At 50.4% G+C, this 24,835-nt stretch overlaps 1 long non-coding RNA gene across 23 annotated transcripts in view; it reads right to left on the bottom strand.

Annotated features, from left to right (window-relative positions):
* The window catches only part of LOC138850170 (uncharacterized), a 73,067-nt gene extending 69,581 nt beyond the window's left edge, over positions 1 to 3,486 (bottom strand). For 4 of the 23 annotated variants that reach the window (XR_016236242.1, XR_016236244.1, XR_016236246.1 and 1 more), the window contains exon 1: positions 3,033 to 3,419. This is a non-coding gene — a long non-coding RNA (uncharacterized LOC138850170). Of the gene's footprint in view, positions 1 to 3,032 lie in introns of all 23 variants that reach the window. The other 19 variants (XR_016236229.1, XR_016236240.1, XR_016236225.1 and 16 more) reach the window with 17 other exon arrangements.
* Between the last annotated feature and the right edge of the window lie 21,349 nt (positions 3,487 to 24,835).

Here is a 24,835-nt window from a genome sequence, read left to right as displayed (position 1 = left end):
ATTGAAATACATGAAGAACAAACATTTAAAAATCACCTTTGGGAAACTCCAATCAAAAAGGTGATTCAGGTATGCCATGTCCGGATGCTGAAGCCGCAGGGTCATCTTGGTCTTCGGGGCGCTAGATACTCACCCAGGGACAGCGCTTCACCCCTAGATGTTCCTCCCAATCCAAGGCGCAAGAAGGGGCAGTGGGACCACATCTGAGCCTCATCAAACCCCCAGCTCTACCATCGAGCCTCCAGCAAAGCCGGGGACAGGGAACGACTCCAACGTCTCCACCCCGGGTGGCCGTCCTGCAGGTAGCCTGCATGGTTTCTTCACCAAGGCAATGTCAAGGGGAGAAGGTGGGGTGAGGAAGAGTGTTCCAGAATAGAAGTGTCTTACAAGCCCCAACAACCAGATGTGATCTGCAGTCAGCCCTGATTTGAATACACCAGCTATAAGACAGACTTTCAGGACAACTGGGCAGTATCTGAATACGGATTCAGTACTACCTGATATTAAGGGATTAATTTTGAAAAATTTTAAAAAGATTTATTTGAAAGGCAAAGTTACAGAGAAAGAGATCTCCAATCTGCTGGTTCACTCCCCAAATGGCTACAATGACCAGGGCTGGGTCAGGCCATAGCCAGCAGCCTGGAACTCCATCTGGCTCTCCTCCCATGTGGGTGTAGGGGCACAAACACTTGGGCCATCCCCTGCTGCCTTCCCCTGCACAGAGATGCTAGATTGGAAGAGAGCAGCTGGGACTGGAACCAGCACTCATACAGGACACCAGGTTCACAGGCGCCAGGTTCACAGGCGCCAGGTTCAATTTTGAAAATCTTTAAATTTGAGAGTCAGAGAGAGCAAGTGCTCCAATTTGCTGGTTCATTCCCCAAATGTCCACAACAGGCCCTGGCTGCGCAACACCCGCTGCCTTCTAGGGTGTGTGTAGGCAGGGGGCTGGAATGGGGAGCAGAGCCGGAACTTGACAGCAGGCGCCTGGATATGGGTGTGAATGTCCTAACGGCTAGGCCCAACCCCCACCCCAAGGACTTAATTTTGTACATTGTGTTACACAGTACTGGGACTTGGGAATATGTAAGATTTGAAAAAATTCAGGGAAACTAAAGAATAATGCAAACTTTCCCTGAGTTTTTGCAGCCTCCTTTCTATAGCCTTCTTCCAGGTGCATACAAAAATAGTCAAAGAAGTATTACGATGTCTATAATACGCTTTAAGACATATGAATGAAAAATATATGACCAAACGCTAATAACTGTTACATTCAGATGGTGAACTTGGATAAAAGCCCAGTTTCGCAGACAGAGAGTCAACCAGTGGTTACAACGGGCTGCGAGAGGGTGCCTGGGAAGCTACAGCTTCCTGGGCAAAGAATCACAGTAGGGGGTCCCGAGAACTTCCTTGAGGCGGATGCTGTGATGGCTACGCAACCCTGTGAGCGGGCTTCCTGTCACCAAGGTATACAATTAAAAACATTTAAATTAGGGGCCGCATTGCGGCAGAACAGGTAAATCACCCGTCTGTGATGCTGGCAGCCCATATGGGCGCTAGTTCAAGTCCGGCTGCTCCACTTCGATCCAGCTCCCTGCTAATGTGCCTGGAAAGCAGCTGAGGATGGCCCAACTGCTTGGACCCCTGCACCCATGTGGGAGACCCAGAGGGAGCTCCTGGCTTCTGGCTTCTGGCTTTGGCACTGGTTGTTGCACCCACCTGAGGAGTGAACCATTAGATGGAAAATCCTTTTCTGTCTCTCACTGTCTCTAACTCTTTCAAATAAATAAATTCAAAAACTGAAGTTTGGGGTCAGCGCTGTGGCATATAGTAGGCTAAGCCTCCGCCTCCAAGGGCGCCGGTTCACGTCCCAGCTGCCCCTGCATACGGCCTGGGAAAGCAGTGGAAAATGGCCCAAGTCCTTGGGCCCCTGCACCCACATGGGAGACCTGGAAGCTCCTGGCTCCTGATTGGCCCAGCTCCAGTCATTGCAGCCATTTCGAGAATGAACCAGCGGATGGAAGTTCTTTCTCTCTGTCTGTAACGCTGCCTCTCAAATAAATAAAATCTTTAATAAAATTTAAGCTTATAAAACTTTACCATAATAAAAAAAACATATGCAGTGGGGGCTTATTATACTAACACTATTGTTTCTACTTCTGTTTCAAAGTTCTCATCACTCCAACATGGGACATGGCTGTCTTAACCAGCATCTTTTTTTTTTAGACTTATTTATCTATTTGAAAGGCAGAGTTACGGAGAGGCAGAGGCAGAGAGAGGTCTTCCATCAGCTGGTTCACTCCCCAAATGGCTGCAACAGCTGGAGCTGCGCCAATTCGAAGTCAGGAGCCAGGAACCTCCTCCAGGCCTCCCATGTGGGCGCAGAAGCCCAAGGACTTGGGCCATCTTCCACTGCTTTCCCAGGCCACGGCAGAGGGCTGGACCGAAAGTGGAGCAGCAGAGACTACAACCGGCGTCCACATGGGCTGCTGGCACTGCAGGCGGTGGCTTCACCCACCATGCCACAGCGCCGGCCTCTCTTATTTCTTGAAAGCCTAAAACTTTTTTGGTCACACGTGGTCACCTGGCCTTTTTTCTATTCCAAGTCATACCAAAGTCTTTAAAAAGCCAATGGGAGACAAAAACGGATTTTAAAAATTCTCCATTTTCTTGAAAGTAAACTTCAGGGAAGAAGCCGTTTTCCCAGCCCCACAGTGCCTGGCTCTGGGCACAGTGGGGAAGGTGCGTTCTAGAACCGCAGGGCCGCATGGACACAGTCCACCTGGCTCCTGAGCAGCTAGGCCTCTCCCACGCTGTGAGGTCAGGCGTTCACTCTCACAGCCGGCCGCCCGGCCTCGGAGAGGGTATAGAATTGCCCAGAGCTCAGCTGACGTGCAGGTTGCCAACAGGCCGCCCGAGGGCAGCGCCTGCCACAGCCAGTCCTCCAAGCTTTTCCACCTCTGGGGCATTCAACCCGGAACTCCTCAGTCCCTCAGCCCGGCCTCAGGGCTCGAGGCTGAGTGGCCACTCACCGTAGACACTGAACTAGGTGGGGCTCGTGCTGCAGTCAGAGGTGAACCCTGGTCGTTGGCCTCCAGGCACCTGCTCCTACAACTGCTGTGCGCCGACCACACTCAGGCCACGCTCGCCTGGCCTTGCGCTTCCTCCTGCGGCTGCGCGCTCACCACGGCCTGCGGCTCCGTGTGGGCGGCGGAGCCAACACCAGTGCCGGTGGACGACTCGGGGTCCTGCCTGGTCTTTGTTCACCCAGCACCTACAGTGCGCGCGCACGGGGAGGCCGGGGACAGACGCTGAACGCCGGCCGGGAAGCACTAGCTGAGACCCCAGCTTACCTTGCGCGCCCGCGGGCCTGGGAACCAACCACAATGCTCCGCGCCTCGAGGACCGCCCCTTCTGCCCAGTCATTCCAGGTCCTTCCAGGTGGCCCTGGTTGCCTTGACTGGCTCCCCAGCTGTTGCCTCTCAGACGCTGAGTGCCTTGGGCGTATTTCATCCAGCCACAGGCCACCTCCTGGGCCCACGCACTGTCCGGCTACTTTGTCCGCAGGCAGGGACCTTGCCCAGGCCGGCACCTCTTGTCCCCAAGAGACAAGGGAGCTCTTTTTTCCATGGGTGAGGCTGAGTTGCCAGACAGGTGGGATCCACTGCCCCTGCCCCAGCCCCGAGCCCCGACTTCGGGCTACAGCCTGTGTGTGTGCACAGTGTGGGACTACTTCCAAGGCCCGGCCTGCTCCCTCAGCGAGTCCTCCAGGCTCTGGCGGGACACACACCTGGCCAGTTTCTCAGCACACAGGCTCCATGGATACGGGATTCCCTGGGTGAGAGCACCTGCTCTGAGGCACGGCCCCTCTGCCACCAACAGTGCGCTGTGGGCGCCATTTCACTGGGGGCTGCTCGGCCGTGGTTTCCTCCCTGCATCCTGGGGACGATGAGGAAGAGGCTTCCAGGCTCCCATGTGGGTGGGACGCTTCCACATTTGCTTGTTTTTCCACTTCACACTCCTGATTGACACAGTTCTGGGGTTCTAGGACATGCACCTCTCGCAAAAACACTCTTGCCTTCCAGTATCTTCATTTTGGCCAGTCAGGTCATAGACATTAATATCACAGGCCGAGGGACACTTGAACTCTTTTTTTTTTTTTTTTAATGATTTATTTTTTCAAAAATTGGAGTTACAGAGTGGGGGGGAGTGGGGGGGAGGAGAAAGAGAGAGAATATGAATCTTCCATCTGCTGGTTAACTTCCAAAATAACTGCAGTGGCTGGGGCTGGGCCAGGACAAAGCCAGGAGCTTCATCCGAGTCCCCTATGTGGGTGCAGGAGCCCAAGCACTTCGGACATCTTCCACTGCTTTCCAAGGCCCATTAGCAGGGAGCAGGATCGGAAGTGGAGCTGCCAGGGCTCGAACCAGTGTGCATATGGGATGCTGCAGCACCGGCCCCAGGGCACCTGGACACTGGAAGCTGAGAATTTTTGAACAGCTCGGTACTTGAATTCTATCCTATTTGCTGATTGTTTGGTGAGTTGTAAGGCTACATTTCAACTTTGGGGAATGCATAGTTGGGTTTTAGGTTGAAGAATTCTGAGGTTACAAATTTACATTGATGGGATGAAGGCAAGGCTACCCTAAAGTACGGCACCTTGGTGGACTGGATGCTTTAAGCTAAAGGAAACAGAAAACTCTGGAAGCAGAAAGAGCCTCTCCCAAACCTCCCTCCTGCAGACCCCGTGTGCCAGGCTCATGCCCTGTATTTGGAGGGAAGAAACACTACACAGGGAAGCCTGGAAGACTGAACAAACAGGCCTTGCTAAGAGCCCCACAGTTCACAGCCATCACGTTACACCTCTTGGCCCTCCCACCATAGCTCTACGTGACTTTCCATCAACATAATAAAACCTGGCTCACTGGACATTTGGCTCTTCCTCCCTGAGGGCTCTTGTGTCACACAGAACCCGGGTTACACAGATGTGTCATGCTTTCCTCTTGCTAATCTGCCTTTTGTTGTGGGGGTGCCAGCCAAAAGCCTTCAAATAAGTGAGGACAAGATTTGCATTTCCACTGTAATATTCACAGTGAGAAACATCTGGGGACCAGTGTTGTGGCAGAGCGAGCAAAGCTGCCTGCTGCCATTTCATAACAGGGCACCAGCTTGAGTCCCAACTGTTCTGCTTCCAAACCAGCTCCCTGCCAATGTGCCTGGGAAAGCAACGGAGGTGACCTAAGTGCTTGGGCTCTGCCACCCACATGGGAGATCTGGAAGCAGCTCCTGGCTCCAGGTGTTGGCCTAGTCCAGCCCTGGCCGTTGTAGCCATTTGGAGAGTGACCCAGAGGTTGGAAGATCTCTCTCTGTCTCTGTCACCCTTTCAGATAAATATTTAAAAAACATGTAAAACATCTGAACTGTGCCTTACTCCAAGACACTAACACTCAATGCATCTCATTAGTCCTACTTCCTGTTCTGACAAATTCATACAGGATTCTGAGAACACATTTCAGGGATCTGCCTGCACCCCCAGCTTCAGTTTCTTGCAGGGTTAGTGTCTAAATATTACTTTGCCATGGCGGGTGGGAGGGTGGGCTGTGTGTGTTATAACAATTGGCTTATTTTGTCCTGTTAATTGTAACTACTTTTAAAAAAAAGATTTTTATCTTATTTGGGAGCCAGAGTTATAGATAGAGGGAGAGACAGGGAAAGATTTTCCATCTGCTGGTTCACTTCTCAAATGGACTCAACTGCCGGAATTAGGCTGATCCAAAACCAGGAGCCAGGAGCTTCTTCTGGGTATCCCATGTGGCTTCACGGGTCCAAGTGCTTGGGCCATCCTCTGTTGCTTTTCCTGGCCATTACCTGGGAGCTGGATGGAAGTGGAGCAGCTGGGACTTGAACCTGCGCCCATATGGGATGATGCTGGTGCCACAGCCCTGGCCCCTGTAACTACCTTTTGATAAGTAGTTATGTTCTTTTACTTGACAGGCAGAGAGAGGAGAGAGAGGAGAGAGAACGAAAATATCTTCCATCCTCTGGTTCATGCTCCCAAATGCCTAAAACAGCCAGGGCTTAGCCAGGCCAAAGCCAGGCACCCGAAACTCTATCCAGGTCTCCCATGTGAGTGGCAGAGACCCAAGTGCTTAAGCCATCACCTGTTGCCTCCCAGGGTACACAGGAGCAAGAAGCTGGATCAGAAGCAGCGTAGTTGAGATGGGAACTGGCACTGCAACATGGAATGTGGGTGCCCCTAGTGGTGACTTAATGTGCTATACCACAATGTCGACTCTTGTAATTAACTCTTGCCTACACAAGCTTTGATAAAGACATCATAATGAGGCAGGGAGTCACAGTGGTTTGGGACAAGTACTGAAGTCCAACCCGGGGTAGACCCCAGCTCTGCCTTCTCAGCTGTACGGCCTTGGCCAAGTGAGTCAACATTCCTACATGTTACAGCTCCTCCCCTGAGAAATGAAGACGGTGACGGGCACCAGCCTGACATACAGGAGGTGCTCACTACACATTCGTGGCTGGGTTTGTCCAGCTTGTGCAGACTTGGGAACTTTCTCTAATTTGTTAACTCCAGCTCCCAATGTCACAGAGAGCAAATAGGTAGGTGGCTCACTGAACATCGAGGGTCAAGTTCATTGGTGTCCCAAATAGATTTCAATATCCAGCCCAGAGGACCCCAGACACCACGAAGGGAGGAAGGATTTCTCATTCTTTAATGTGCCACAGCCCCATCATCCTAGACTAACCTCCGTGGCACCAGGAAGGAGCCTCACTTGCCTCTACTTCCGGCTGATCGCCATGTTGTCTTAGGGTGCCCCTGGCGTAGGCTACATGGTGAGGACTCAATGGTCTTCTCCCCATGGAAAACACTCATGGGTGCTGCAGAGCTCACCCAAGAAGCTCAAACCAGCCTACACCTGCCCCTGCCGCCCCAAACCCCACCATCAGATGATCCCACAACAGAGCTTCACTGGGGGGAGACGAGGACTTGGGACACGACCTCAATGTTCATAAGAGGGGATCATTAAAGTACAGCATGGCCCGGGCAGGTGCTGGAATACCCCTCAGCCCCTTCAGGCGATGTGACACTGACTATGAAAAAAAGAAGTTCAAGTTAGACTGAGCGAGACTCGCACACAGCAGGCTGAAAACAGGTGCACACCTGCTGTGGACCGAGCTGTGTTCCCCCAGCATTCGAAGTAGAAGCTCTAACCCTCAGCGTGACTGCAGCTGGAGACAGGGCTTGCGGGGAAGAGGGTGGCACAGGTTCAACGAGGTCTTAAGGGTGGGATCCCAACACCACAGAGCTGGCGCCCTCCTTGTATGAACAGGAAGAGATGCCAGAGCCCTTCCCTGCCACGGGAAGAGCCAGTGAGAAGGCCAATGTCTGCGCGCCAGGAAGAGCCCTCACTGGGAACAGAGCGCAGGAAGCAGAGCACCCCACCCCCCCGCTCCAGGACGGTGAGAAAACCACTTTCTGCCGTTCAAGGCACCGCTCTTCGGGATCTTTTATGGCAGCACGAGTTGCCTAATAAAACAGAGTAATGCACTTGCAAGTTTAAAAACAACTTTCCCACGCACAGAGGTTTAAGTCTTCTATGTCTAGGAGTAGAAGCTGGGCAGTAGACACGGCACAGGGTTTGGGGGGGCGGTACTCACTGCACGGTGGAATTAGGGGCAGTTCCTTTAGTCCTCGTTTGGCTTATGAGCATTTTCTGTAAGAGCCACGCGCCCCTTTGGGACCCAGGAAAAAGTGACTTCTACAAGAATGGGAACTGTCTCACCTGTAGGGTCCGCGTGGCTCGGGTCACGCCTGAGAGTGTGGCCACACGCCATCGGGCTGCCTGGCACCCCTATTCTGGGGCAGCTGCCGGCGTCTGGACAGCAGAGCGGGCCCAGCCCAGGGCCGGGGCTATCCCGCTGGGAGCCGCTCGCCAACACGTCCCAACATGTGTTTCCAGTAACGCGGTTTGTGGCCGCTTTCTTCTCTTATCGCTCCTCCCGTGACCTCTGCTGGTAACAGACTCGCTGACTGGAGCCAGGTGGATTTGTCTGATTTTTGTTGATGGTTATTAGGAAGAGGAAGTGCCAGGAGGGATTACCTCAAGTTTAAACCTATTTCCCCCGCAGAGTCCCCTCCTCCTCCCCCGGCCTTTAATTACACATCTTGGGTCTGTTTGGTAAAGAAGTGGTCAAGGATGGGCTTTTTATCTCCCCTGGGATCTGCTGGGACTGGCAGCCGTCCCTCTGTGCCTGAGGTTCCTGTAAACACAGCCACGAGCTCCCGGCTGGGGGAGGGGCGGAGGTGCAAGGCGGATCCGAAACCTAAAGCCGGTGAGAGACATTCTTCAAGGCGCCTCACCTGGGAGTCTGCCTCCCGCAGTCCTGCTTGGCCCGATCAGGCCCTCTCGGAGTGAACATGGGGGAGGGGGGGTAGTAGGAGCTGGGGGCCATCTCTGGACCTAGCACCCCCTCTGCAGGCCCCAGAAAAGCATCGTGGGTGGGAGGGGAAGGTACTGCAGATCCACAAGCTACGCGCCCAACACTGCCCCACAGCTGGCTCCTGCCTTCTTCCTTGCCTTCTGCCGATTGGTTTTTCATCCCCTAGTAGCGCAGTGCAACAGCCCCATCACCAGGGCAGGTGAGCACTCGGGACACCGGCTCAGCTGTGGAGCAGGCTGCAGGTGGGACCACCTTTCCCATGCTCGCATTTCTCCCGCAGGTGGAAGGGAAGGAGGCCGACTCCAGGGATCCCTGCCCTGGAGCCCTGCCTTGTCGCTGTCCTTTATCTAACTTGCTGCTTACAGGACTTGCCAAGGGGTAAAGCCGCTTCAGCTCCAAGACTAGAAAGCTGAACAGATGAAATGCACTTCTGTTGGGGTTGCGTGCAGGGAAATCAGTTCCCCGCCTCCTGCTCGTCTCGGCACCTTTTGGAACTACAGGGAAGTCAGACGCTTAGGGATTCCTCTCTACTCAGCAGGTCAAAAGCACACACCACGTCAGACAATGGACTTCACATTTCTGTTTAATGTATGCCCTGGAGGGGACCGGATGTAGGGAGGAACATCTGTTTAGAATGGAAAGGGGAACAGACGCTGCCCTTTAGTTGGAGGCTTCTTTTGTCTCAGCCAGGGACCCCTCCATGTCCCAGTTCGGTCCCCGGCCAGGCTGTTTGTTCTGTCACCCCCACAGAGGCATTCACAAGAGCAAACCACTATAGAGCACAAATTCTTGCCTTATGCCCTGGCATCTTTCAGCCCCTCAACATTCTCTCTCTCCGTGACACAATGACGGCTGCCCAGAGACGTGGGGCCTGGTGTCCAGCGGAATAGCACCTTCGCTGGGCTCAGCTCCGTCCCCTCTGTGACCCAGCGCCTGCCCCGTGACCCCACGCCTGCTCCGGTGCCCGACCACGAGGGCTGCCTGGTGCTGGGCAGTATGGGGGCCACGTAATTCACCTGTGGTTCTGCTCATTCCGACGTGGGGTTTTGTAAAGCGAGTCCTCATTACACGGATGGCAGGTTCAGTGATGCTGGGTGGTTCCTGCCATTGCTCATTTTCATGCTTATGTGTTCATTTTCCTGTGCATTTGAGAAAATCAAGTGGGCACATCAATGAGTAGGTCTCGGGTATTGTTTAGGATGAGGCTGAGTCATAACAATTTCAATTGAAAATTTATAATGGTATAGGTGACATACAAACAGGGCAGAAAGAAAGGAAAACATAAAAAATAAATGGGGCAAAATTGACAAGGCTAGTTTTTGTTTTGTTCTTTTAAAGATTTATTTTTTACTTGAAAGGCAGAGTTATAAAAAGAGAGAGGGAGAGAGAGTGATCTTCCATCCGCTGGTTCTCTTCCCAGATGGTCTCAACGGCTGGAGCTGGGCCAGGCTGAAGCCAAGAGCCAAGAGCTTCTCCTGAGTCTCTCACATGGGTAGCAAGGGCCCCAGCACTTGAGCCACCTTCTGCTGCTTTTCCTAGGCCATTAATAGGGAGCTGGATTGGAAGTAGAGCAGCCAGGACTGGAACCAGTGCCCATAAGGGATGTCAGCGTCACAGGTGGCAGCTTTACTTGCTATGCCACAGCGCCAGGCCCCTGAAGCTGGTTTTTCCAATGTGCAGCATTCAGGAAAAAAGAGCTACCTGTCCTATTTCCTTACCAGCCAGGCAAATGACCACCACACATGAAAAGCTCATACAAGTAAGGTAGTCTTTCACTTACAATGGTTCAACTTGAAAATGTTCAGTTTACAATGGTGCAAGACTGACATGCATTCAGCAGACTCCAGACTGCGCACTCTGCGTGCAGATTTCCCCAGGCCAGTGGGGTGCAGTGTGGTGCTGGGTGGGTGGGGGCACAGCTCCCAGGCAGTCCCCTGATCCACTGTGGGGGAATCCACTGAAATCTGTGGTTAGGACACCGAGTGTACTACGTGCACTAAATGCGTCTTCAACTTGGAGCATTTTTGCTTCGCTGTGGGTTTACTGGATGTAAGCCCATTGTAAGTTGAGGGGCACCAGCCTGGCACGGTGTAAGAGCTATGGAATCAGAAAGCCCAGGCTCAACTCCTCATTTTATCATCTTCTTAGCTCTGTGACTTTGGGCAAATCGCAGCCCTTCAAGCCTTTCTTCATCTGTGAAATAGAAAAGCAAATTCCTATCTCGTCAGATTGTTCTGAAAATTAATCATACTTGTGGAGTGTGCAGTACAGCATACAACAAGGGCTTCAGAAGTGGGAGTGACTATAAAGGCAAAGGATTCATTCAGACATAGGCTCCCTGGGCACCTGCCCTGAGGGTGAGCATCCAAGAACACACAGCCTCAACAGAACAGGCACATTTAGTCCTTTGGGACACAGATCTGTACCCAGAGAAATATGTATGCAGACACATTTGCAAGCAAAAAAACTGCATGTACGTTTAAGCTGTCCCAGTTGACAGCTCATTTAAAGCACAGCCTGCAGATCTGGTAAACTAAGGAGAGCCAGGGTAAGGAGAGGCCTCTCCACCTTCTTCTGCCCCGGGAGGTCTGGAAGCATCTCGCCCTCTGGTGATGTTCCAGAACCAGACCCCAGTTCTCTCTGGGTGCCTCTTAAAACACACAAGGCCATCCCGGCTCTATGCTCTGCATGAGCACAATGCAGAAAGAGGATTCCCCGGCTTGTTCTCCCTGCCTCCCACTCGGCGCAGGGCAGCGCTGGCCTTGCAATCTTTAACTCGGTGCTGATGGAGCTGGGTAAACTCAAGCGGCTGGCAAACGTGCATGGAAAACCATGGCCACGATAAGCTCTGATAGGCCCGGCCTGTGCTTCCGCCAGTTCTATTTAAACACCGATAGACCCCAGGGCAAACAAGAAACCTTTTGTGCTCTGTGCATCCACAACTGCCATCCGGAGGCCAATCTGGACACCAGGAAGGCTCACAGTTGGGGGGTGGGGTGGGGGAGGCTTTTCCTGCTCTTTATCAGATAAATGCACACCAGCAGAACCAAGCCGCTCTTCAATCCTGGGGCTCTGAATCTAGCTCCTCACCCCATCCCACCGCACAGCTATCTCTTAACAAGATCAAGCTCTAGGAAAGTTCTCTAGAAAATTCCCTGCGGGTCATTCAAACAAGCCCTGGAGGCCAGCTCAGATCCTGCCCCGCCAACCTCGAAGAGGGAGAGGAGAATGTCACCTCACAGGGAGCGGATGAGTCCCGCTGCACGCACCAGTGTCAAGATCCAACCCAGTGTGCCAGCCACAGCGCGCCAGCCATGACAGCCATTGGAGGGTGAACCAATGGCAAAAGGAAGACCTTTCTCTCTGTCTCTCTCTCTCACTATCCACTCTGCCTGTCAAAAATAAATAAATAAAAAAAAATAAAAGATCCAACCCAGAACAACTCCGGGAGGATCAGGCTGCGCGGGAGCCTGCGGCCGGGGTTGTTTTTTCGCCACCAGAAGCTTTGCTCTTCCAGAACTTGGTTTTCCTGGCCAGGCAGTTTGGAGGTCACTTGGGAGCTCCTTACAAAGGCAAACCCTCGGGCCCCAGTTGAGGCTCCCGAATCTGCATTTCAACAAGAACCCCAGGCAATGCTCACAGGCAGCTTTGAGAAGCAGTGGATGAGAGCATTTGTAAAGCACTGGAAAAGAGCATTAAAGCTTAGGAATTGGTTCATGTTTGCAACAGATTGTGGCCTAAATATTGATTTTTTAAAAAAGGACTTGTTTATTTGAAAGGCAGTGACAGAGAGATAAAGAGAGCAAGCTTCCATCTGCTACTTCACTTCCCAAATGGCCACAACAGTCAGCCCTGGACCAGACTGAAGCCAGGAGCCAGGACCCCCATCCTGATCTCCCACAAGGGTGGTAGGCACCCAAGTAATTGGACCACCCCCTGCTGTCTTCCCAGGTGTATTAGCAGCAAGTTGGATTGGAAGTGGAGCAGCCAGGATTAGAACTGGTGCTCTGATATGGGACACCAGAATCACTGGTGGTGGCTTACTCCACTGTGCTACAATGCTGGCCCCAATATTGAAAATTTTTACTGTGAGACTAATCACAATAATCTTGAGGCCTCAAATCTAAATGAAGGGGAGCTGACGTTGAGGCAGAGCAGGTAAAGCAGCCGCCTGTAGCGCCAGATCCCCATTTTGGCACCAGTTTGATCCCAGCTGCTCCACTTCTGATCCAGCTCCCTGCTAATGTGTCTGGGAAAGCAGAAGATGGCCCAAGTGCTTGGGCCCCTGCACCCACGTGGGAGATCCAGATGGAGTTGCAAGCTCCTGGCTTTGGCCTGGTGCATCCCCAGCCATTGCAGCCATATGGGGAGTAAACCAGCAGATGGAAGATCTCTCTGTGTGCCCCTCCCTGTCACTCTTTCAAATAAATAAAATAAATTAAAAAAAAAAAAAAAAAAGCTAAATGAGAACCAGTGCTGTGGCGTAGCCGATAAGGCCACTGCCTGCAGTGCCAGCATCCCATATGGGTACCAGTTTGAGTCCCAGCTGCTCCACTTCCGATCTAGCTCTCCGCTATGGCCTGAGAAAGCAGTAGAAGATGGCTCAAGTCCTTGGGCCCCTGCACCTGCATGGGAGACCCAGAAGAAGCTCCTGGCTTTGGATCGGCTCAGCTCTGGCCGTTGGGACCAATTAGGGAGTGAACCAGCAGATGGAAGACTTCTCTTTGCCTCTCCTCTCTCTGTGTAACTGTGACTTTCAAATAAACAGATAAATCTTAAAAAAAAAAAAAAAAGCTAAATGAATATTTTCTACAAATAACTCAATCAGTGAATGTATGACATCAACTAGGCCGCTTCATACATGTCAACATGAAGATGGGTGTCTTCTTTTATTTTTCCCCAGAAACCTTTTGAGGAATATAAACTTCATGCATTTCATAGTATAACTTTAGGAACATAGTGATTCTTCCCATTGTACCCACCCTCCCCCACCCACACTCCCACCCCTCTTCCCCCTCCCTCTCCTATTCCCATTTTTACTTTTCAATAAGATCAATTTTCAATTAACTTCATACACATATGATTAACTGCATACTAAGTAAAGAATTCAACAAGTAGTATTAAAAAAAACAAACCTGCTCCTCAACAGTCAGGACAAGGCTGTTCAAAGTCATCGCATCTCCAAGTGTTACTTTCAGCTCTATAGATGACTTTTTAGATGCTTTATTAGTTACTACAGATGAGGGAAAACATATGGTATTTGTCCCGCAGGACTGGATTATTTCAATAGCATGATGTTTTCCAGTGTCATCCACTTTGTTATAAAAAATGGATTTCACTTTTTTTTTTTACTGCTGTGTAGTATTCCATGGTGTACAGATCCCATAATTTCTATATCCAGTCTTCAATTGATGGGCATTTGGGTCGATTCCATGTCTTAGCTACTGTGAACTGAGCTGCAATAAACATGGGGGTACAGATCACTCTTTCAGATGCTGATTTCACTTCCCTTGGGTAAATTCCCAGGAGTGGGGTGGCCGGGTCCTAACGCAGGTCTGTATTCAGATTTCTGAGCTATCTCCATCCTGTCTTCCGCAGTAGCTTTACCAACAGTGGATGGATTAGGGTACGTTTTCCCCTACATCCTCGCCAGCATCTGTTGTTTGTTGATTTCTATATGAAAGCCATTCTAAGGGGGTGAAGGGAAACCTCATTATGGTTTCGATTTGCGTCTCCCTGATGGCTAGTGATCCAGAGCATTTTTTCATGTGTCTGTTTGGATTTCCTCTTTTGAAAAATGTCTGTTTAAGTTTTTTGTCCATTTCTTAACTGGGTTGTTTGTTTTGTTGTTGCAGGTGTGTTCTTAACAGCTCAAAGACTGCATACTCTTCCCATGAAGAATATATGAGAACTGGTGGCATTTTAAGAGGTTATAAAGGTATTATAAATTTAAGACAGAAATTTTGAAAAAACCAGTTACAGTGTTTCCATAATGACTATGGGATGACCTTTGCCAACAGGGGGGTGGTGCCCATTAGTGGTCAAGGGGCTGGGTTCTCGCTGTGTTCCCCGAGTGCCCTCCACTGTTTATCTTCCAGGCAGCTCCCACTGTGTGCATGAGGTTAAGGGCATCGCTGCTGCTGAAGTGGGGAGGGTTAGGGGAGTCTGGAAAACACTACCTGGCGGGGTCGGCACTGTGGCGTTGCAGGTAAAGCCACTGCTTGCAGTGCCGGCATCCCTTGTGGGCGCCGGTTCGAGTCCTGGCTGCTCCATTTCCAGCAGCTCTGGCTGGGGTGGCTCACTGGGGAGTGAACCAGTGGATGGAAGACTTCTCTCTCTGCCTCTCCTTCTCTCTGTGTGTAACTCCAACTTTCAAATAAATTAATGGGTCTTTAAAAAAAAAAAAAAACTACCTGGCTTTTAGGCTGAGTAAATGAGATCAGTATTGAAACCATGTATATAGACGTCCTCTTGCTTGAGAAAAGCAAGGGACCTCCCCTCTTCTCTGTCTAGGGCTAGCTCCGAGAGCCAGGAGAGATCACTTCATTTAATGAGTAGAGCTACACAGAAAACCCAGATTATTCTGTCTGCCTGGATGGCTTAGAGAGAGGACAAGAGAACGCTGTATATAAGCCAGGGAGGCGCGAGCCATAGGGAGCCCCACTGGTGAGCAGGGTTGTGAGCCCCCTGCACGGAGCACAGGCACAGGCAAGGGCAATGTGCCGCACAGAGACATGTTGCGCCCATGCTCATGCTCTGACAACACACACCCAACCAGTCCCAGTCTCCCCTCTTAAGAGTGATAAAAGGGAAGCCTGTTAAACTCTTTTAACTTCTGTTTTTTTTTTTCTTTCAAAGGAACCTTTTATTTAAGAAATACAAATTTCGTAAATACAACTTTAGGAATATAGTGATTCTTCCCACCATACCCGCCCTATCACCCCCACTCCCACACCCCTCCTTCTCCCTCTCCTGTTCCCAGTCCCATTCTCCATTAAGATTCATTTTCGGCCGGCGCCGTGGCTCACTAGGCTAATCCTCCACCTAGCAGCGCCGGCACACCGGGTTCTAGTCCCGGTCGGGGCGCCGGATTCTGTCCCGGTTGTCCCTCTTCCAGGCCAGCTCTCTGCTGTGGCCCGGGAAGGCACTGGAGGATACCCAAGTGCTTGGGCCCTGCACCCCATGGGAGACCAGAAGCACCTGGCTCCTGCCTTCGGATCAGCGCGGTGCGCCGGCCGCAGCGCACCAGCCGTGGCGGCCATTGGAGGGTGAACCAACGGCAAAGGAAGACCTTTCTCTCTGTCTGTCTCTGTCTGTAACTCTACCTGTTAAATAAATTAAAAAAAGAAAAAAGAAAACATACAGTGCCCCAGCAGCTGCCAGCACAGTGAGGCTGTGTGGGGCAGTGGTTTACCAACCAGCATCTGGGCTGCAGGGCCCTGTCTCTAAACAACATCTTATAAGGCAGAAATACTACTTTGGGCTGAGCTCATTTCTGTGTTCACTGATAACACCTGCTCCACTTAAATCTGTAACGGAGAATGCTAACAACTGCAGGCTGGATGCACACTTCACTACAGGCATTGTTGGGTGGGTGGAGAAGTTTGAAGTTTACGGCTTCCGGAACCCTGGTACGTTGGGGAGGACAGAGTGGAACATCAGGGGATTGGGAAAGTGCGCGCTTCTCCATAGAGGCCCGCAGGCTGCCAGGAAGGAGCCCAGGGCATGCAGAAGAGGCAGGAAGGGGAGACCATGAGCACCGGGACAAAAGCCACATCTGTGCAAAGCTCAGGCAGGGGGCACTGGGGGAGGCCCGGTTTTGCAAGGGAGGGGCGGAGAGCAGGGACCATCGACCGGGCATTCAGGAAAGGCCCCCTGGAGGACTCCAGGAAGAAACAAAGCATGCTCTGAGCAAGGGGCTGAAGGAGGACAGACAGTAACCAGGGTTCAAAAGGCCCAGGAGAGATGTGGCACGAGAAGGGAAAAGTGGCCACAGAGAAGATGGCCCTCACGCTGCGTGGCAATTTAAGACAAGAGAAAGCAAAGGGAAGTAACAGTGACCTCAGAAGTGCTGGACACACTGTCAGGGAGGTGGTGAGGGCAGGCGAGCTGGGAGCAGAGCAGAGGAGTTAAGGCAAGTGCACAAAGAGCCAAGCACAGGATGGGCAGTTCAAAGGCTGCTTTGATGACCTAACTCCGCACAAAGGCAGTACACAGCAAACCCTGCAAAGCACAAGGCCAGGAGAAAAGGAGGCCAGAGACCAGCCTATAGGCTGAAACCAGCCAATGCCAAGAGAACAAGAGCTGACTGGATGTGTAGAGGGTTTTGACGGCACTGAACAGGCAGGGAAGTTCCTACGTGAACACGTGACCATATTCCAGAAAAGCACACCCAAGTCTTTCTGGTCTGGACTGCAGGAATTCAGAAGGAAAAGAGAGGTCTGGTTTATCAGGGATGAACTAATGACAGCCTTTAGAAAGAAGGAGTGAGGAGAGGCAGCGTTGAGCAAGTCTCCGTGGGCTCGAGTAGGAAATGAATGCCCTTGGTTGGAATTACAGGTCTGGGCTTGGAGCGTCCCGCCCTCGCACTGCACCGTGGTGCAAGGAGCTGTCCTCTGCGGGCCACGTACTCTACCCACATTCTCCTACTTCAACAACGGCCCTGCCAGAAAGTATTTTGGCACAAAGATTAGAAAACCAAAGCCTGGACAGGGCAAAGCCAATGACCCAAGTTCCACAGCTAGCTGCGGGCAGCAGGGCTCAAGCCCTTGGCCAGCAGCCTCACTCTGGAAGCTTCCTCGGTGGCTGGTTTTCCAGGTCTCAGAGCCCCAAGGTGCTCCCTTCCATCCACCTGGTGGCCCGTGCAGGTGCGGCAGTCCCCCCACCCATCTTTTTTTTTTTTTTTTTTAAAGATTTATTTATTTTAAAGTCAGAGTTACAGAGAGAGAGAAGCAGAGGCAGAGAAGAGAGAGATCTTCCATCTGCTGGTTCACTCCCCAGCTGGCTGCAATGGCCAGAGCTGTGCTGATCCGAAGCCAGGAACCAAGAGCTTCTTCTGCGTCTCCCACGTGGGTGCAGGGGCACAAGGACTTGGGCCATCTTCTACTGCTTTCCCAGGCCATAGCAGAGAGCTGGATCGGAAGTGGAGCAGCCTGAACTTGAACAGGTGCCCATATGGGATGCTGGCACTGCAGGTGGCAGCCTTACCCTCTACGCCACAGCGCCATCCCTGTCCCCTCCTCTTTCAAGAAGAGACTTTCAGTGCCCTTGTAGTGAAAACTGAACCAGCAGCAGGTAATCACAAACAGCATAAAAATCTCCTTGTACAATTACACAAATAAGGCAGAGAGACACTGTGACACCTTAGGATTTCTTGGACTGAAAAGTACTTACGTTCTGCCCAATCCTGTTCCCAGACCCGAGCTTCCTGCGGCCAGGGGCTGTCTTATAGATACTCGTGTTCACACTATATCCAGCATAAGGCCACAGACCTCACAACTGGCTAATCAAAATGCATCCTTAGCAAATGAAGGCTCAAAGCAACCACATTCAAGAAGCCAGAATGCAGCTGTTTGCAACAGGTAGAACCTGTATTTCTTCTTTAGTTTATTTCTATGTATCTGAAAGGCAGAGAGATCTTCCATCCATTGGTTCACTCCCCAAATGTCTACAATGGCCAAGAGTGGGTGAGGCTGAAGCCAGGGGCCAGGCACTCAGTCCAGGTCCTTCACAGGGCAGGCAGAGAGAGACTCCGGGATTTGAGCCGTCGCCTGCTGGTTCGCAAGGTGTGCATTAGCAGGAAACTGGAACTGGGACTGGAGGCAGGACTCAAACCCACGCACTCTGAATGCAATGCAAACATCGCAAGTGCTCTCTTACCGGCCACACAGCCCTGACACTGCTATTTCTCACAAGTCGAATGCATCACTTCTTACCCTGGTGACCATCCAAAACTTCCGAGGGGACTGAAGCACCGCAGAGGGAGGCACAGTCAGTGCCACTTGGAACCTGAAGTGTACGGAAATGTTTCTGGGCTTCTCAGCTGTCTGAGGCTCAAAGTAGCGCCGCAAGGGCTGGCTTGGATAAACTTATGACCTCTCTTTGGCCCTGTATTCCCAAAACCTTTATGGGAAGGTCACTCATAAACTAGGTGTGTAAATGCTCCACCAGCCAGTTAAAAAATAATAACTTACCTGCTACTGGTGCTTACTTACACCACACACTCTCCACAAAACATATCTATTTGCCTTTCCTTCTAATAAAATACACCCAGCAGTAAATAGGAGGCAGTAAAAGTATCCACGGCTGGCTGTTAAACTTGATACGGATTTTAACAACAAGCTTCAGTGTACAGTTTTCGGACAGGTCAGGGATTATTTGAACATAAGCACCCAATAAGGACACGACTGAGATCAACCCCATGGTACAGACATAATAATTTGTCCTCAGCACGGTGTCTGTGCCCAGAGAATTTAAATGGCTCCCCCTGAAAGATCAGGTTGCATTTTAAAATGGTCAATATACTTCCAGCAATGAGTCACATGTATAAAAATGCCACCAGAAAACACTCCAGTCTGTTTTGCTTTTACAACTATCGTCAGATGGATTTGGTTCGTCATACTCTCCCAGAGGTGCTGCAGCATGGGCAAAGTCTCCGGAATTTCAGGGCTTTTCTGTTTCATAAAGAAAACTTCCCAAAAGGGGTATGCAGCCACTCCTTCGAGACGGAAGTGTACATCAAGAAAAGTGGCCCAAGTAAAGGAAGAACTTAAAAAACCCTTGGGCAGTCCCAAATTGATTCTTCACTTTCAGCCCCTCCTCTTTGTCGGGGGTTCCTGGCCACTGGCTGGCAGCCTTACCCTGTGGGCCTGAAGCATCGGCGCGCTGGCAAAGACCCCAGGGTGGGATCTGCCCCCTGCCAGACCAGACTGCGCCTCCTCCCGTGCCCTCTCACAGGCCCTTAAAGGAACATCAGGGAATGCCTTCCAGACACAGTTCCTTCCTTATCTGCACCGGGGTGTGGGTGTGTGTGTGTGTGCGTGTGTGTGTATTTTGTCTTTCTCATTTTGGAGTTTTGGGCAAAACACAAGGTAATAAGCCATCCCAACTGGATTTACATTGAGATACAAAGACATACTTATTTCCCCCTTGCAGACAATTTAGGACAATGCTCCTTGGAGGTCACACTGACAGCAGCACAGCCTGGGAACAGCAGATATGACATCTATTGAGCCTACTGTCCCCTCTGTCACAGACTCTAGCCACGAGCCTCTATAGCTCTTAGGGTCCTTAAGAGGCCGGCTAATTCATACCTCTTCCTCTACCCTTAAACCACTCCAAACAGAGGAGGACCACGCTGTTCTTAAAGGACTCCTGGCCCAACATTCAGAAATTCCCTATGCACTGGATACAGACTTCCCCACAGGACTGCCATCAACAGCACAGCCCTGTCTTCAGGAACTTTGACAAGACCTACATAAGGACCAAGTTCCCTTTCGAATGTTTATTTCAGAAGGGGGGAGGGAGGGAGGGAGGGAGGGAGAGAGAGAGACTCCCATCTGCTGGTTCCACAACAGCTAGGGCAGGGATGGGCCAGGCAGAAGCCAGGAGTCTCCCCCATAGCTAGCAGGGACCCAAAGCAAGCACCTAAGACAGGAACTGGGAACTAAATCCAGGTGTCCCACATGCGTAGCAGAGACCCAAGTACTTGAGTCATCACCTGCTGCCTCCCAGTGTGTGCATTAGCAGGAAGTTGATGTCGGGAGCAGAGCAGGCACTTGGATATTCGAGACAGATGTCCTCCAAATGGTGTCTTACTCCCCACCCCAAAGAGAAAAGTCCTGACCTTATCAATCAATGCCATGACAGCATTAATGAAAAGCATGCTCAGAACCCATGGAGGTGTTCCGCAGGCTGGTGCCCTTCAGCCTTCCTCTGTGGAGAGCCTAGGTGAGCCGTGCCTGCGCACCTGTGTTTGCAAGCTCAAAATGGAAGGCTGGCTAGTTGTAACTCAATGGATGCACATTAGATACACATTTAACAATTTCATTTCAACACCTGAATCTAGGCAACTGCCAAAGCACAGAGGAGCCGCTGAAGACCTACACAGAGATTAAGCCCCATTTCACACGTATAATTTCAGGGATGAAATACATAATCAAAAAAGGGAAAAGGCTGACTTTGTCATACACCTGACCATGGTACACAGACCTAAGGCATGAGTCACTGAGTCAAGCCTCGGAAGGAAACAGACTGCTAACTTCGCGTTAGACCACTATTTTTAAACAACTACCAAGTTCCAAAGCATGCTAGTAGAAAATGGGGTGATAAAAATGTTGATCCATCCAGTGATTCGCTTACTAATTTATCTGCAATCTCAGTCAAAACAGAAGTGGAAATAAATCATGTATGTAACAGTCCTCAGTGCTGATCATCAGAGACCACAGCTGTACATGGTGACTGCCCAATCAGCCTGTGCAGTGCTCTGAGACACAGATCTGGCCCAGAACGCAGGTGGCATTTCTTTCTTTCTTTTTCTTTTTCTTTTTTTTTTTTTTTTTTTGGACAGGCAGAGTGGATAGTGAGGGAGAGAGACAGAAAGGTCTTCCTTTGCCGTTGGTTCATCCTCCAATGGCCGCCACGGCTGGCGCGCTGCGGCCAGCGCACCGCGCTGATCTGAAGGCAGGAGCCAGGTGCTTCTCCTGGTCTCCCATGGGGTGCAGGGCCCAAGCACCTGGGCCATCCTCCACTGCACTCCCGGGCCACAGCAGAGAGCTGGCCTGGAAGAGGAGCAACCGGGACAGAATCCAGCACCCCGACCGGGACTAGAACCCGGCACCGCTAGGTGGAGGATTAGCCTGTTGAGCCGCGGCGCCGGCCCACAGGTGGCATTTCTAAAACCTCACTCAGGAACATTCTAGGCGCTGCTGTTGTGCCAATGGAAAGAGGGATGTCTCAGCAAGGGTGACTGCAGCCCAGTTAAGGGGACGGCAGCTCCAATCCTGTCCCCTTGGCTCAGGAAAGAACTGGCTTGAATAGGGGACAGTGCTCTCAGGAGGGGACACAAATGCAAGATGAAAATCAGCCAGCACCCAGGGTCAATTTCAGGAGTCAGGCCGCTTGCTTAGTTCTGTACTTTCCCTGATGTGCTTTGTCCGGCAATCACTCTGTCTGCGATTACCTTCTGGGTTTCCAACTCACTTTCTTGTTCCCCAGATTGTGCACAGCTCTCAAACCTTCCAGACAACTGCAGAGTAATCATGAATCCTGCCTTCTTCCCAGAGCTCATCTTCATACAACGTACAGGAAGCCACGTTTCCCAGTTTTATCGTCTATAAACCAGTGGTCACTAATGGATGGGACAAAGTCTGAAACATTTCATTTCCTAAATAGTTCATGTTAATAAGTATTAGGGCAGGACAAGGAACATATAAAGTCCTCTGGGAAATGTCTACTTCATACAACTGCATCTCAGTTTCCAACCTGGGTGAAATCCTTCACAAAGGCGAATTCTGTTAGTGTTCTGCATTCTGGGTTAGGACACTTTCATTTAAATTTACACTTTATTAATTCATCAACTAATGAACTTTAAAAAGCACCAAAACTCAGAATCAGAGGATAATACTTTAAGGTAAAGTATAAAACAGGATTTTAAGTAATACAAGTGTAAAACTAACCCCGAAGCTTTGACTATTACATATGCTTATTCCACAAGTGGCAAATCCTGAGAATGACTTGGGTTCTGAGGTCCTTAACATGGACGACTGCAGATTTTACAGGCAGGGAAACAGGCCTCGGGAGGCCAGCTCACCATTTATTTGACCTATGAGTAGTTCTTCCTACAGCCATAAAGTCGTAGGTGACGCAATCAACCGGGCTCTAAAACAGCCTCTTCTTGGAATGGGATGTCACCAATTTGTTTCTATAACCACCTTTTCTCCTAAAGGCCTCTTCTCCTCTCAACTTAAACTTGCTGTTCCCTCTGGGAAATCCTGGTGTTTTTCTTTGAGATGTCCTCCCTTTCACTTCAGTAGTAGGGCCCACAGAAGAACAAGAGTGCGTTTTGTGGGTGGTCTAAGTGAGTAGAACTATGCACACATGCAGAAGCACACAGGTATACACAAAGGGGAAGTTAAACCGAGAGAATCTCACTGCTGGCTTAATAAATGCTCTCACTCAATCCACTTTATCTACCTTACAAACTATAAATACTATTTAGGCTTAAAAATGTGTCAAACAAAAATTTTAAAAATATATAAACCATCTATGGAAACTTTTTGAATTTGTTAATACCCTTCATCACTGCTGAAATGTGAAAATCTTCTAATTAGCTAAAAAACGAGGACCAATTAAATACCAGCAAAACTTGAAAATTTAATAAACTACTTTTTGCCCATGATTTTAAATAGATTCATCACTGAGGTTTAACCAAGAACCAAATTATGCCAGTAACAGGGTCACAGTTACTTTTTCATAAAATGTACTCTTCTGGGGCCAGTGTTTGACAGCTTAGAGGCTGCATGCCTGGGTCTGGGTACTGGCTCTGTTCCCAATTCCTGTGAATGTACTTCCTGGGAGACAGCGGGTGATGGCTCCAATGGCTGGGTCCCTGCCACCAGTGTGGGACACACGGCCTGGGCCTGTCCCAGCCCTGGTTGTTGTGGAAACTAGGAAGTAAACCAGCAGATGGACTGCACGCGCGCTCCCTGTGCCTTTCCATTGAATAACTAACAATTCACATATGTACTCTCCTATTTCATATAAATGCATGGTCTGTCTGTTCTTGGCATACTTTAATTTACAATGTGATCACTGATGTTGACAAGATTCAGCGCCCAGTGAGTTTTTATGTTACGTCAATTTCTACTGTGCCAACCCTCAAGAGGTGGGAAGAGTGGGTAGCGCTGGATGTAAAGCTGTGGCCAGGGCTCTGACCCTGGGATCTGATTTTGTAGATTTTCACCCCAGAACCTTGCCACCACCTCAGGCAACCAAGCACTAGAATTGAATTATCACTTCTATTGGCCCTGACAGTCCGTGTCAGCAGTTCTTTCTTTCGTTAAGTATGAACAATTTATAGCCAAGTGGAGTATATTTTAGTATAAGAACACAGAGAAGGCCAAAAGAAACTTCATCTGTACTGCTAATGACTCCTGGTGGGCCAGAGCTCAAGTCAGACACTTATTAAAAAAAAAAAAAAAAAGTCATTTACGTCACTAAGTCATTTACGTCACTAAAAATCCTGTTGTTTCACACTCTAAACAAAATTGAGCCCGTTAGTAAAGATATTTAGTCTTACTGATTTTTTTTTTTTTTTGGACAGGCAGAGTGGACAGTGAGAGAGAGAGACAGAGAGAAAGGTATTCCTTTGCCGTTGGTTCATCCTCCAATGGCCACAGCGGCTGGCGCACTGCGGCCGGCGCACCGCGCTGATCCGAAGGTAGGAGCCAGGTACTTCTGGTCTCCCATGGGGTGCAGGGCCCAAGTACTTGGGCCATCCTCCACTGCACTCCCTGGCCACAGCAGAGAGCTGGCCTGGAAGAGGAGCAACCGGGACAGAATCTGGTGCCCCGACCAGGACTAGAACCCGGTGTGCCGGCGCCGCAAGGCGGAGGATTAGCCTAGTGAGCCGCGGCGCCGGCCCTGTCTTACTGATTTTTAACAAGTGAATTTTAATAATGCCTTTTCTATTTTCAGACAAAACAATCTAGCTTTCTGAAAAAGGAAAAAAAAAATGACCACACAAACCCCTTTAAATGTAAGCATGCATAATTCCAAATGGCAGCAAGTAGAGACCTAAGGGACCTCTGCTGTCTGCCCTCATGCAAAGCCCTTTCTGTCCCAAAGCCCAGGACCTAGGCTGGTACATCCCAAAGCCTCAGGCGAGTAAAACGGCTTCCTCTGGATCATCTTTCAAAATAACTGATTGTAAAGGCCTCTCTTTTATGCCAAAGAGTTGTTCTCAGTAATGAGCCTGCCAGGGGATAAAGAAGCGAGAAATGAGTGACACAACCATTTTCACCCCAACAGTAAGGACTCTCCAAGACACACGGTCCCAACTTTCATCCCTCAAGTCTTCCATCTTCACCACGGGTACGAGGTGAAGGGCAGCCACCCTCCTGACTAGGGTTTGAAAGTGTATCAAACTGCAGGTTTACACATACTTCAGTTCACTGAACACACAAAGCCAAGCAGGGCTCAAGGACCTGTGGAGTCAGCACACAGCTGGTCCAGTGTTGGGGTTTCCATGACTTAGAACCCTCCCACTTGTGCTGCGCCCTGACGTAACCCACCTCTGCTGCACACGCCCACATTTACACAGCCTGTCCCGTGTCTTTCCATTCTGAACGTGGACGTTACAGGCCATGAGAACTCA

The sequence above is a fragment of the Oryctolagus cuniculus genome, chromosome 6 (genome assembly GCF_051225735.1).
Source record: "Oryctolagus cuniculus isolate XC-2025 breed Fujian yellow rabbit chromosome 6, ASM5122573v1, whole genome shotgun sequence".
NCBI classification, from domain to species: domain Eukaryota; kingdom Metazoa; phylum Chordata; class Mammalia; order Lagomorpha; family Leporidae; genus Oryctolagus; species Oryctolagus cuniculus.
Note: the sequence above shows the minus strand (reverse complement) of the source record. Positions and strands in the feature narration are given on the sequence as shown.